Source organism: Xylocopa sonorina, chromosome 8 (genome assembly GCF_050948175.1).
Source record: "Xylocopa sonorina isolate GNS202 chromosome 8, iyXylSono1_principal, whole genome shotgun sequence".
NCBI classification, from domain to species: domain Eukaryota; kingdom Metazoa; phylum Arthropoda; class Insecta; order Hymenoptera; family Apidae; genus Xylocopa; species Xylocopa sonorina.
The window spans coordinates 2,337,678-2,353,439 of NC_135200.1; the positions used below are offsets into that span (position 1 = coordinate 2,337,678).

The 15,762-nt window shown below is 36.9% G+C and overlaps 1 protein-coding gene across 1 annotated transcript in view; it reads left to right on the forward strand.

The window, feature by feature from the left end:
* The first annotated feature begins 217 nt into the window (after nt 1-217).
* Nucleotides 218-15,762, forward strand: part of LOC143425827 (cysteine-rich secretory protein 3) — a 90,362-nt gene continuing 74,817 nt past the window's right edge. Inside the window, exon 1 of the mRNA XM_076898864.1 lies at nt 218-297. The gene's annotated coding sequence lies outside the window, so the exon portion shown is untranslated. The remainder of the gene's footprint in view (nt 298-15,762) is intronic.

The following is a 15,762-nucleotide window of genomic DNA, read 5'->3' on the forward strand; positions in this document are numbered from 1 at the left end:
ACGCGAACGAAGACGAATGGTCAGCAGCCGCGTGTAGCGATACTCGTGGGGGACACGGGAAGTTCGCAACTGGTTCACGAACGTTTCTCGCGTCGAAGGACCGCCGTGTTCGTTCCGAGGTCGTCCGTGGAACGGTTGCGTCGGTCGTGTGCATGCTATTCGCCAAGTGGTTAATGCGTGACTGAACTCGGCTAGGGGTGATTTGCTTACGGTTGCGGCGATTCATTCTTCCTGATCGACGAGTGAAATATTTAACTGTGACTCCGTTCGATTGATTTTCGGACTCTTCGAAGTCTGGTGAGTAATTATTTCTTTACGGCGGAACAGAGGAAATATTTGTTTTTTATTTTTATCACTTTTCTTGTTTCTGTAAACTAAAAAAATCTATTTTGGAGGTTTTACGTATCTATACTTGAGATATTATGTTACAATTTTTGTTAATTACTCATTCACTGTCAATGGCATTGTTATCAACAATACTATATAACTGTTGTCAAAACACATTTCAAATATAACGAGTTAACTCGTGCTGGCAATCGGTAAGTCACAATAAATCAAGATCATCCTTAAGAATATATTTTTCTATTTCTATAATATTTTACTATCAACTTTATTTTAAATTATTACAAATTTTTTGTTCGTTACATCGAGTTGCAATTTTGATTTGATCAATATATCAATATATTATGATCAAAATATTTCATTTATAAATAACATCCGTGTAAAATACCTCCGTTTTCATTGATAAGTCCAGTTTCGAATGCGTACTCTATTCGTCGAATTTATACTTCGTCGAAAGGACAGACTCGCATCTCGTCTCCTGTTAGCGATTTATAAAAGTAACCCAATTAACGGGTATTCAAACTTGAACGTGTATACATAGGTGTCTCTATCGAATGTTGTAAAATAGATATTTGTCCGGAAAATTTATTCGCAACAAAATTGATGTTGAACTGCTACCCTCGATTGTTCGTCGCAATACCGGGTTTTTATTTCCACGAAATGGTTCCTTCTCTACCTCGACTAAATTAAACGTGCTCATTTATAAATTTTTCACAAACGAGATAAATCGTTTTGCAATTAGCTCCACTTAAATATTTAGTTTTCGCTCTTTTTTGTTTACTTTCATGGACAATTGAAAAATGAATACAATGAAACTAATCTCTGTGTATTTCGCACGTATTTATTATAAATATTTCCATATGATATAGGTTTTTTATTTTTTACACAATTTCACATTATAGTTATCGATCGAACGTTAAATATTTTTAATTTTAGTTTTATCACAGAAATATTATATTTTTTACTATCTTATGCTTAACTATAAGGAAAAATTGCATAACACGAAATTATTAAATAATAGTTTCACATACGTGATATCGTAACGTGTTCGTAATCGTCACGCGTCGAATCACTGCGTCAAACGTCGTATGTGACTCTGGCAGCGAACGTGTTAAATCTGCCTCTGCTCCAGCAGTGGTACTACGATTCCAGCGACAAAACCGCGAGATAAAAATAAATGCAAATGATAAAGGAACACAAAGGAGGAGCAAAATATTGGGCATATTTTACTCCAAGTAGGTTGTATTACACATTCCATGAGAATGTTATACGCCACCGTTTCGCGTCCGGTACGCCATTCCCGATTCGGGTCAAATGTAAAAAGCTCCCATTGCGATTCACCGGTTAACTGCCAGTCTATGACCTGCTACTGCCATCCTCCGTGGAACTTCGCATCTGCATTTTGCATTTATGCAGAAGATAAGTCCGCCCTATGTCCGGTTTATCGCGTACTCGTCCCACCTGTATCGACTTCTCTGCGTCACCCGCCATTCAATCCCTATTTCGAGGAGACAGACGAAGGTCGAGCAATTACTTTTTCTTAACGACATAAAAGATTAACTTCTCCTTTTAGTTTGCCAGAAAATTTTATTCGATTACTCGATTGTTACCAAAAAATTGTCAAATTTCCGAGTTCTCCGATGTTATTAATATTCGTAGGAAACGAGTTGAGACGTGACGTAAATTAAAGTTCGGAACTGGTACTTACTCTTAAATCTTTTAAGCAGTTTCATGTCGGTCGGTGGCCCCCAGCAGATGAAATTCATCTTTAAAGGAACTTTATTCTTTAGAAAGTTTTACGGGACACATTTTTGGTAGACTTGGCGCTAATGGTGTCGTCTCCTTACAGCTCGATGTACCACCATCAAAACCGAGCTGGAATGTAATACTTTGCCCCTACGAGTTTCTCATTTTTCAGGTAAAAAGCTCGCTTTAAAAAAATGAATAATTCTCGTCTCTCTTGAATTAAAACAAAAATTGTAGATCCTGCCTCACCTGCCTCAACTAAAAGTTTCCGTTCCTGAAGTTTTAATAACCGCTTTTAACACCCTTTTTTTTGCGCTCTGAATATTTGCTCCCCGGATACTTTAAGAATATTTTTCAAACCATCCATTTAGCTGTTACGCAGCATTTTCAAACATTTTTTCCCCGCTTGAAAATATAGCCGACCCGTGCACATTTTTAACGATTGATCTCGTAAATTTCGATCCCATTCGGTATTTCGCTTCGCTTGCAGAAGTTGATTTTGCATATATATCTATGCAATACTATCTCTTATTACATTTAGGGACGCAATTAAACGTTATTTAAATAATATTCAAAATAATTTGCGAATCAAAATCGCTTTATTTTTTTATTTATTAAAATTCCTTTTATAGCAAATTGATGTTTTACGTTTGGGTATATACCTATATTATTTGCGTATAAACTCTCACACAGATTGTTCAGACTTGGATTTCATACAATTCTGATGATTAGCTCCCCATTTGGCCATGCTATCCTTCCGTTGGTTTCGCGTTATGATCGTCGCGTTATGCGTCGGTCAACGAGGAGGCTCGAAAAATTGGAAACGCAGCGCTGGGATTGGCACGTCGGTCGGTTGCAAAACGAATTAAACGGCCGGCTTTTGAGCGGTGACGCGTTATTCCGATCGGTAATATTCGGTTCACTGGACGGTTCGTTTCGTTCGAGTGGCATCGAGCGTTTCATTTACGGTATAATGCGGTATTTGCTGGAGTATCGTTCGCTTCGAACGCCCTCAGCCACAGGTTTTCGCGGGCACCTTTGTTCTGGCACCGAGTGGGCTCGCGTGTCGAACTTTTCGAGTAGTGTCAGAGGGGGTTCGGTTCTGTCGTAGTTCCCACCGAGCTTTCCCTTCTTTTGTTTTACCAGGGGGGGAAGACCGCTTGACGATGCTCGCGAACGCAGGAAACCGTGCGATTGTTCCTACCGTGAAATAAACTTTTTTCTTCCTAAGCAAGAATGAGAATTTTAGTATTCGGAGTTGGACATTTAAATGCCAGCGTTGTGAGATTTTAAAAGTCAAACTATTTCTAGAAAAAGTCATTCATTGATTTTATTATTACAATCTCATAAAAAACATCGCCACGAAGATTTCTTAACACGCTGAAATTAAGCCATTTCTATCTTGTGTGTTAATTAAAACAGTTCAGTTGTAAGAAATTCAAAAAAATCGATAGGTAGTTATTTACAACCGAGATGTTATAAAAAACATATAAACATGCGTAACGTGAATTACCGATTAATACGTAAATCATTCGTATCGATTAAAACGATGAGAGAAAGGAGTTGAAGCAAACTTGTAATCAATGGCGCGCGGTCCACAGAAGCTGTAAAAGCGCTGCATCCTTTATATTAGTCTTTCGAAAGGATATCTGGGGAACAAGGAACCCGAATAGCGGAATGAAATGAGAACAAGATACATAATAGAAACCACTAACAATATATTTAACAAATACGCGCTCCTCATCGTCTTTCGATTGTCTTCGTAAAGGGCTACGTTAGTCTACGTCATATACTAATACTATCGCACTCACTCATTTCATTCCCTACGTTTATGTTGTATTTATTTTAGGATCAAAATAAATAAACTGTTCATATCTATCATTTTTAGTATCTATTTACAATTTTTGTTTGATTATGGTCTTTATACTATTGTAAATATTGTGAAGTGTACGCCAGAAATAGAACTATTTAATCGTGAAGCGTAGGACGTGTACGCGGATAACAACCGATGACGGTAACACTTTAACGCGGAACGCGTTAAAGGTTTTTCGTTCGAGCACGTAATAAATTAGTTCCTGTTCAAATGGTCTGCCCTGTATATTCAGTGTACGAATGAAACGTTCATTTCCGAAATTGTATTTGAAATCGATCGTGTAATTTAGTTTACAATTATGTGGTTGCATCGCTACGTGAATTTCGAGATTCGATGCCCGATAAAAGACTCTAATCTAGTGCGGTAAATATTTGTTGGATTACATGTTTTGCTTGGGGGATCAGTTGTGGAAAATGTCGGATGGAATCTGAAAGTAAATAACTATATTCCTATTTGTCAGGTGTTATAATCGATATTAAAGGAAAATAACCTAGAGAGATTGTACTTTTCTGTGGAACATTTCAAGTAAACGATCTATTAAGAATTTAATATGACGATTCCTCTTTATATTGACAAAAAAGGTTTCCTTTCATTTTCTTGTACAGATTAATACTTAAAAAAATATGCAAAATAAGCATACTACTTTTTCTGTCCGACAGAATATTCAAGGAAATGAACTCCCGTCGAGAGCTTTCTAAAGAACAACTTGTACATCCTAATTTACTTTATCCTGCAAAACTTGCCTTTCCATTGACGGTAAGCAATTTTTCTATTATCCAAACAGTTACTTTTATTTTTACACTTTTAGAAATGACAAGTATCAAGCATCGCATTCCAGTTTAATTATCGTCTACTTTTCGGAGCTAATACTGTCCGCGGTGACTTCTTGCAATAATTTACACGTATTAACCTTTTTCCCTCGTTAAACACGTTAGAGGGTCGGGCAACCGGGAATTATAATCTAATTTTCCAGACGAATGGTCGTGGCTCGTTTCGGGCCGGCATGGAAGACGGTAAACGCGAACGCAAAAGTTCCGGGCGATAATTTATTTTCCAGCCCGGGCTACCTACCCCTCTTTGCACCGTTAAAACTCCAATAGAGGCGGTGGCGAGTGGCTTAACGATATTTTTAACCGGTGAACAACCCTGCCGGGAGGCCTCCCGGTTTCCCACCTGTTTCCCACGGCCACGCATATTTTCCAACGGCCTTGAGAAAACCGATCAAACTGACGGCCATAAAACTTGGAACGTTATATTACGATCGGTACGGTTCGTGAAATAGGGGATGCTTCGCGCACCTGGCCGTGCCAGGAGTTACACCCTTTGAAACCGGTTACGCGAATCGGGGAGAGAACAAAATTTGTCCACGTTTCTCCTTTCTTGCTCGTCCATGCAGTTGTAAAACGCGAGTGCACCCGTTCTCGAGAACGTGCTCTAATAATTTCCGAGTATTAGAGAAGATGGATGAGGGTGGTTTAGGAATTTACCGGATGAAGAAAGTGACGCGGTGAGGAAGTGAATAAATTCTATGGAATATGTTATCTACACCGAGTGTATGTAGGATTACATACATGAAATGCAACTGCGCTGTTTTTTGAAATGGAACTATACGAGTGTTATATAATTTATGAGATATTTCGACCACGTCGTTGTGTTCATCTCTGTAAATAAACTAAGAGAAAAACGAGTGGGGGGTGGCGAGGAGAATGATTAATGGTAGGATAACGGGCAAGTCTAGGGAAATACTTTTATGGACATTGTTAACACCGGTGAAAAATTCAGAATCTTCACGGCGAAAAAGGAAAAAATTGAAACAACTGCAATAAACAATTTATTAAACGTATTTGCTGTATATTTCACGTTGCAAATTTTCTACCAAAAGTACAATTTATTTGGAACAAAAAAAAATTGCTACAAATTGAACGATCATTCGAGGAAGAATAGTCATCGTGTAGAAGTATTAAAAAAAGCGTCGCAACGCGAGTAAGCCCCGCATGTTTCGCGAAATTTATAACGCTGCGTCGGGAGCTTTTCGTTCGTGTCGAACGCGATTCTCGTTAGAGGGTTTTAATGTCATTACACAACCATTTCCCGTGGTGAAAGACCGAACGAAAAATGGGTGGGACGGAAAAAGGAGAGAGGAAAAAAAAGAAAAAAAATGGATGGCAGCTCTCTCATTCGGCCGTGTTAAAGCTTAAAATGAACTCTAATCGGTCAGCGTTGCGCGCACGCGAATCAGTCCGCGCAAATCGGATCATGTTTGGACAACTCGTTAAATATTTCACCGGGCGCGAACGTGGCGACAATTTTGCTATTGTCCTGGTTAGAGGCTCTTCGTCGACGGTTTCATCCGCGCGTTATTTAATTTATCCGTGTTCAAAGGGTGGGGGTGTAAACCAGGGCGGTTAACGATGAAAATCGATGCTGTTTAGGGGAGTACATGTATTTAGTGACTCGTAAAACTGCTTGAACGATGACTTTAACAGTCATCGACTAAAAACTATCGGTACACTGTATTACTACTACTTTATTATTATAATTTACATATTGATTAATTAGGTATAATTTTTGGTATATTTTAATATCTGAATTGTTTATTTTGAAAGTAGCTTAAGTCCATTTATGTTCAAATTGAAATATTTAAGAGTTTATGTTTAAATAAATTGAAAAATATTGGTTAGTAATAAAATAGTAGAATGTTCTTCTGTTTCTAAGGGTATATAATGTATCAACTTAATTAGCATTATTAACATTGTTTAAAAAGTAATATGCTTTTGATGGCATAATAATGGTATTTGACAATAATATTCTGCAACTAATGATTCATTCTTCTCCGATTTAAACTAATTCTGGTATGCAGCTGGTATATAGTGTAATAAATCCATTAAATCGTTGTATTTTAGCGTTGTAATTATTAGAGTTTTTTGGTTTCTCCTAACGCGGTAGTAAATGCAGAGTCTTATAGAACGTTTTCAAACATCGCAGCCAATATATTTTCAACCAATTTATCCTTTCTCCGTTAGTACTTTTTATTCCTATTCAAAGTGAATTTATCTTGTGGACGTTTTTTATGACTTTGTAATATTTTTAAGGGCAAACAATAAATTGTTTTTTCCTTAACACCACTTTTACAACTCCGAAGTTTTCATTATTAGGTTGAAACGAACACCCTGATAATAGGAACTTATGGCCAATGACATCTACATCATGTTTTTGGAAGATGGGACTAAAGCCATTTTCGAAATAAAAATTTGTATCATTCTACTAACCAGTTAATTTTCGTTTTATAAAATCTTAGTGATTTTATATAATATATATTATTTAGTATTTGCTTCGAAATGAAAACATAATTGTTTTTTTTTTAAATGCACTTGAACTTGATATTTCGTGATCAATTTTGTATGTGTTAAACTGAAATAATAAAAACAGTATAGTGTCTATAACGAAGGGAAGATTAAGTGGAAAATGGTATCAGTGTAATCGATTTTCTTGAACGTCGTGATGATTAAATGGTTTTAAAGGAGCACAATTTGGTATAACTAACTTTCTGAGATACTAAAATTGAATTTATTCTTCTTGTTTTTAATTCAATTACTTCCTAAACGCAATTCCGTTACTCTTGATTTTCTACTGATTTTTCAATATCCCATAGAGAATAATTTCTTTCATTCGAACCCATCTGTAGACGAATACTTGTTACGTGTGAACGTTGAGCGGCGAAAAATGACGGCAATTTATCGTGGGGAACGTTCCCTACCTCCTTCATATTGGATTCTAGTGGTTTGAGTGGTGTAAATGTGATTGAGAAACGTGTAGTAAAGTTAGATAGATGGTTCGGGAGATATTTAAGTCTGCAGTCTGAAATTTGAATTTCTCTGTTAGGTTTCAGTTTGACTTCGTGTTTTAGTTTCAATTAATTTATCTCCGATGAAATGCGTCGAAAATTTATGCAATGCTTCCCGTCTCTTAAAATAATAAAATAACAAGTATAAACGAATTGATATAGAAATTTAATCAAATGTAAGCTATGTAGCTGCATTAATTATGTAATATTTTTTAATAGCTTTTCTTATCAATTACCATTTTGATATTTTTGCATACGCTAAAAAAAAAGAAGAAATTTATCATTTAACACTGTTAAATTTTTCCAGTTAACCGTGTCTGCACTTACTCCTCTCGAGTCCCTTAATTATCGCTTGCTAAGCTTCTAGACATAACAATGCTGTACAAGCATTTCGGAAGTTGGATTCATACCACAGCGTTATGGTAATCAGACTCGTTTACTTTACCGCGTTTTTGCTCGGAAGATGATGGGAATGTTCAGATAGTTGAATCGTTACTCTGTACCAATGTTAATTACAGTATCGTGTTGCGAAAGGGATCGCTATAGACATTTATAGATAATTTATTATTTTTCTTGTTAGTTCCTTAAACATAAAAGATTCGGCTGCACAATTCCGAGATGGTTTTTTCCGTGGTCCTATTCGCAAAGCATCGGCATTTTCCATTTAAACAAACACAAAACAGAATTAAGTCAGATTCATCATTATAATTGTAATACGAACGCTGCACTCAAAAATAGATAGATTATTGAAATTAATACAAACAATGTAATTAATGTTGAAGCGATATGGAACAGGAATAATATCGTCAAAATAGAAATTTTACGATAAAATTAGAATTTTATCGATGAAACGATAAAAAATAATGTTCTGGATAATTAAAATTTTCATTGCTCGCAAGTAAAATGTATAAAGTCTTTAGATGACAATACAATTAATTAGATAATTAATCTAGCTGAATCGAAGCTATTTTTTAATCCTATTTCGTATTTTATGTACGCTATTAATCTCGGAAAGTCTCTTATGAAGACTCTCGCAATCATTGAAAACCTCCATCTCTGCAGCGATAAAGATCAATCGTTTAGTCGAATTCGTTAAATATCCTATTATCGCGCGACTCGTTAAACTGCATCGAATCCTCATAATTGGCAGATGGTATAACTAGTGTTAATTAACGAGAATGCGTACACATTAATTAAAGGGTGATATTACCGTATCGATTACCCGATAAGATATTATGAGATTCGCAGAGGAACAACATCACCGATTATGCGCATAAATAATTGTATACCGCTACCAAGCGATATTAATGGATACGTTCGTCAGAAATTGAAACGTATAATTTCTATCTCATTAATCGACCGCGCGCGCATTTACGCGGATTTATTTTTTGTTAAACAGAAATGCGGAGATTGAATTGAAATAGAAATTTCATTGCACCTGTATTAAATATTGCTGCACCGTGTATTTCAGTTTAATTATTCATTTATTCTACCTTTCCTTGTTATCCCGTGCCAATAATTTAACTAAAATAATAATGAAGGAAAGCAGAGAAACATTCACTTATTATTATCATTATAAGTTGTCGATATTTTCCGAAAAATTATAATCTTTGCAGATTATTTCTCGAATGTCTCTTGTATAATGAAACATTTTTCCATCGAATAAATTTCAAAGCGGAAGGAAGCTGTTTTAACGTTTTAACTAAGAAGTATAATAATAACATGGCGAGAATGAATACCGTCTTTGTTATAGCGAGCGAGTATAGCGAGTATAAAGTCGAATTCCAATTTTCTCTTGAAAAATTGTATTCATTACTTTAACGCGTTTATCCGATTTCCTTTCTCTCGAGTGAATAACAAATTTTCTTCAATTTGACGTGCACCTGTTTCGTCGCGAAATTTGTTTCGCGTTACTCCCGTTCCTTTTTATTTAACCCGTGTATATCTGTACACAGTGTACAGAGTTTTTTCACTAACGTTCCTCGCACGAGAATGGACAGTTTCCCGTTAGTTATCTCCGTGTCGTACCACGTTCTTCGTCCGACTTGGAAAAATGAAAGATTTTCGTCATTTAGTCTGCTGCTGGTCCGCGCGAGAGATTAATATTTAATAATATCTGAAACAAACTCTTTTTCTTTTGATGTCAAATTTCATTTCATCGATGGGAAATAATGGTGGCATTTTTTAAACAAAATTGTATCAATATTGCACAATAATATATATTCTGATATTTTATTCGGACATTTTCAAATAATCGAAAATCATTCATCTGTGATGCTTCGTCCAATCTTCAGAATTGCAGATACGATCCTTTAATTGTTTTCAGCGGTGTATTATCAGCTTTAAGGCTTGTCCGCTCACTAGTCCGGATAATCGGAATTCTCTGTACCTGTTCTGCCCTCGTTCCAGAGCGTTCCGTTGTTGATCGTGAAAGTCCACTTGTGGAGTTCTCTGTCCCGCTGCCATTTTATTTCTTTTCGTAAACGTTATTTTCACACCAAGAACCGTTAAAATAAGCAAATTCTTGAAAGAAGAACAGTGAATTTTCTATTTTTCCACTATTCATTGAAATTACGGTGGAAATAATTTATATGTATACATTAGAATTTAATAGAAAAAGATCGTCGCTTGGGTTCAACATTTACTTTCCCCTCCTGTTTCTTCTCTACGTTCGAGTTTCTCAGTAAAAACCATCTGGACTCTCTGTAACAGTATAAATTACGTACCTAACTACCTCTCGTAATTATTCAAACGATAATGAATTCTAATTTTGCTGCTGCCGTATAATTATTCCTGAAGTCAATATCTTTATTCTAGAGAAATGAACGTGTACTCTTCAGTGACCTTGCGTTCTGATAATGTAATATTCACTGAGGTATATTTCAGATTTACGGGTATATGATTTTAATTGGATCATGCGATTTGAGCTACTTTATGTTGGTACAGTAATTGTACTAATAATAATTATTATGCTATGACAACTAGTTACGTGCGTGCGCCTCATTAATTACACATATACTAATTAACTCTACTATTCATTATCTCTATGATTACCACAAATGTCGATTTTAATTTAATAAAGTCGTAATTTTCTTTATTTCACAAATTTAACGTTCTCCTCTTAAGTTTTCAAATGATAAAAATTGATTATATTAATTTTATTATTTTTATTATTATTATTATTATATTAATCAATTTAATTCGCGACAGTTTTAAAATTGTAGCTGAGCCAGACCAGCAAACTTGGCTGTGCACAGTGATTTAGTTAATTGTAAGCAGAATCAGCTTCACGCGTTGTGCATTTCTCTAGATTTTTCGTCTGTCGGCTGTCCGTCGGCTGGTGCAGCTGTCTGAATTTACTTAGGACTCGCTGAATCGCAGCGTGCCGCAACTTTTGTCGCCCTGCCACGATCATAATTTTACAGCTACCACTACTTATACTATACTTTATCTATAACAAAGCCAATCTCGCGATATAAAAATATTTCCCCAACTTTACATTTGCAATGTTCACGCAAGAAAATATCTTTTTCTATTTATATCAACCGATTAGTCCCGCGTGTGCAACGTTATTAGCGAGAGAGCGACGCGTAGTTGGAAAGCATTCGGAAACAAGTTGAAATAAATGGAATAATCGGTGGATTAGTCGACCGATGGCGGATCGCCGAAATAAAAGCCTCGCGCGGCCGTTAAAACGCAAATGCCGCCGGAGTGCGGTTTCATGTTAGAGGCTACGAGAGGATCTTTTGACCATCCACCCAGTTTCCCTGTCGTTTCGTGTGTTCGCGCGCATCTTCGTTGGCTTCCGTTGGGGACGTCGTCGATGCCTGCGATTTTCCTCGAATCGCGGCGAAATTAGCGGTTCGTTCGCGCACAGCCTGACTTTTATCGTCTAACGAGCATCAACGTTGGATGAATTTCTTTTTATTTCGAGTATCGGTGTTTTTTGCGTTTTACATTTTCGTACCTTAATTTTCTTTTGTAAAATGTAACACTGAATAATTGATTACTAATATTTTTGTTCAAAGAGCAATAATAGGTAGTACAGGGTTGTACCAAATTAAACGTGACAGAATTTATTTCTGTCTTGATGAAAACAGCTGTTTATATGGCATTTATCTATCCTTTTCAATTTCAGAAAAAAAAATACCAGAAAATACTAGTAACAACCAGTGTCGGTACATGAACCCTCAGACGCATTATTTTCTCATTCAAACAAAAGCTAGTTTACTAATTAAAAACAAGGGACGTCGACTTCCGCGGTAAATGACAACGATTGAAGATCGTACAACCGTTTCTGTTATTATATTTTCCACTCCCCTCCATCGGCAGGACGAGTGCAGCGCTCTGCAAGTTTTCGAGACTTGGAGGACCCTGTCCCTTGTCACCCGGTTGCACCAATCTACCTCTTTACGTAGCTCGCGTGTAAATTGTCGTGCATCTGTCGCGTTCCCAGCGACGGAAAAATACGAAGGGGCGAGCTTCCAATTAAAACGAAATAAAGATGGAAATTTCGAGTCGCGGCCTGAATCTTCGTCCCGTAACGCTTCTGTCGTGCTTGAATGCACTTCCGTTCCGTTAACTGGGAAGCACCGATTTAAATGTTCGTCTGAATTGCCTATAGTTCGAAATTATTTGCTTATTTGCCCCGGTCGTGTCCTGATTTCTTAATCTCTCGATTTGTTTGGCTGTGGAGATCAAGGAGCGTTTTAACGTTGGGATTCTTATCTTAGGAGAAATCGTGATTTAGAGAATATTTATATCGATAATCGTGTAATTAAATTACATTATTATTAACGATCTAATATGTATATATTTTATTCCGGTACAGTTATATTTGTACATTAATCAGTTTTTAACTCAACATATGCGAAACTCTGGTCGGTTGTAATTTTTTTCTCGTTTGCGAACAAAATTCCAGATATAGAAACTCGCTGTTTCAATAGTCAAGGTAAGCGCGCCGTTAACAGAAATCTCTAGCAATATGAAACAGCAGCATGCGTATATCCGATTTAAACTTTTCGCAATTAACCGGGGAAAAAGTCATAATGTAACACACGTACCATCATTGTCAGAAAAATAATTATATAATTCTGATACTATTACGACAAACAGCATTATTTAAAAAAAAAAGAAAAACTATCGCACATTCAAATACTCTCAAGAGAATAAAAGAAGAGAAATCCTCAGTGACTCGAAGATAAAACGAAAAAAGGAAACGAGTTTCACGATGTATGGCTGAAAATTGACCAGTAGAACGGTGGAAGGTAGCTTATAGCCGCGCAATCCTTTCCCATAGGATGTTGATCTCGAGGTTTCAGAGCCACTTTGCCGGGCTTCCTTTTTCTAGCTGGTTACGCGCGAGTACGTGCGAATTGGTTCCGCGCCTCCCCGTATTTGCGCGCCAGCCCATTGAATTTTATGAATATTGTTGCCAAGCGCCACTTTAAAATTCTTGTCATGCGCCGCGCGAATCGTTTGGAACGTTGCTCCCTTTCAAGACGCGAATTTGCAAACGATTCTGTACCAACGTCCCGTCCCTATTGTTCCTTTCCCGCGAGAAAGGCTCGTACTCGCGCACCGTCTCGAAATTACATGACTGATTTAACCTTTCGCACGCACGTTTCAGACAATTTTTCGACACCTCGTTTCAGCGAAGTTCATTAATCAAAAAAATGGAAACTTTAGTAGAAGAAATTGGATTACTTTTTTTTGCAGCAAAAAGAAAGCATTACGTTTCGTTATTCATAGAAATGATAACAAATCATTTGTACAAAAATTTTTTCTTCAATTTTTAATGATTTAACTGGGAATTAAAATATACCCATAATTATTTTTGATATTACGTTCTATGTAAGAAATAATCTACCGAAAGCGGGCGCGAAGAGTGCTCGAAGGAAACTCGCCGGTATGCTGGTCGCCTCGGGTGTACCGAATCAGGGTGTAATTAAAATAAATTACACCAGGGATAGAAACGTCAGCGTCCCGAACACGCGATTTCTGCGAGCGAATGGAAATTAATCACACCTACTCGTAATGTATCTCGCGATACAGTTGAACAATCGAACGTTTTTTTCTTGAAGTTAACTAGGCGTGCGCGTGTGCCTTTGCGTGGAATTATGAAGTAAATTCACCAAGTTTCTTTTGTAACCGTGTCCCGGACGACTGTTGTTCCGGTATACGCGAGAAGTTAATTAACTCTTTAAAGTTATCCCGCTGTTCCCGTTCTCGTTAAGGAAAATACCTGCCGCGTGAACGTGATAGCTTGCCGAGTTGAGATGTTTAACCTTCGAAGGGGTTCAGGTTACGTTCTGCTTATGCAGCATAATACATATGGGATGTTGCGATACTTTGGTTACGATGTATTTTTTTTATTGTCATTAAGTTGTTTGCTTTTCAGGTATGATTACATGATGATGATGCTCGACGTGTAGATCGTGAGTTGGTTGAGAAATTTTTAGTAGGGGATAATGTTTCGTTCTGCGGAAGAATGATATTCGAAGATATTCCGTAGGCAAAAGAAAGGGAATCAGAGGTTTTAGGATCAAACAGAACGATTTAGAAAAGTTTCGAAGAGTAAGAAGTGTGTAACGATCAGGCGAGCGTTAGAATAGATTAATTTTTAATTAGAAACTTTAAAACTGTTTTCTTTTAGAAAAATGACATTTCGCTTAAGAAATTTTTTAGCACAAGATTCATTTTTGAAATGTTCAATCTACACTGAAAGGATATTGATTAGCAGGGAGCTAATAATCCCCCTCGATAACAACAAGGAAAGTTTCGAGCCTCCCCAAAGTGGGGAAATTTCATTCTTATATCAATGGACCGAGTATTAAAAGTAGTATTACGGTAGTTCGATCGAATTTCTAGCAACCCCTGGAAGTTTGTCGCGGACAGTTATTCGACGCGGGAAAAATGACAAAAGTTGTCGTTTCATTTTTCATCCTGATCACCCTGTGGTCGCTTATTCACCGTAGACGTTCGCGTTTACTTCATTCCACCCTCGTTATTCGGTTAGAAATTTGACGGCGCCCATCCTTTCATCCCCTTGTCAAAATTAAAAGAAAGTTCGTCGAGTAAGTATGTAACTTAATCGTAATCTTTCTACCTCCATTTCACGTATTAATTAATTTCAAACGATTTGTAAATTCATGATAATTAATGACGATTATCTTTTATGCTGCTGTTTAAAAAATTGTGAAGTAATATCAATTTATAAAGTTAAAACAAAAAGCTTCCTATTTCTATTCTCTTTTAGGGGATGGAGTTAATCCGTGAAATGGGCAGTTAAACATCGGCCACGTTAATTCTTCAAATATTTTTTCACGACTCTCGTGCGCGAAGGTGTGGACGTTACGCCGTTTATTTTAGAGACAACGTTATTTTTCTTTCACGGAAGGAGGGGACGAGAAAGTCTGCGTTGGTCGCGTCGATGTGTAATCGCGTGCTGTCAGGAGAAACGGTGAAATAGGGGCGGAAAAAAATAAATTTATCGTCGTGTCCGAGGTGTAGGTACGCGTCGTTCGCAGGGTTTATTTCGTAATGCGAGTTCTGTCTGGCCGTTCTGGCGTTAAGTAACAATAGTTGTAATAATGGCGTCGATAGCGATCGAACGATAGGCTGGATTTTGATAGCTGTTGAATGGTCTATTGGATAAAAAGTTAGATATAAAAAATAAAAGCTGCCTTCACGTGCACAGTAGGAAATATATGTTTATAAAAATATGGTCAGGCGAAATGGCAGAGGAAGAAATATAAATTTCGAAAAGGCGATTTTCACGTTAATTCAATGACAAGCGTACGGTATAGCGGTAAGCTAAAAAAGCGAATGCTCTATGCTGATACATAGGTTGATCGCGAATGCAATATGCAAAACTGGAATACGTTGCTTGAGATATACGCCCAATATAATAGTATCCGGCTTCTCTACTATTAGAATCGCGAGCGAGCCGTCAGAA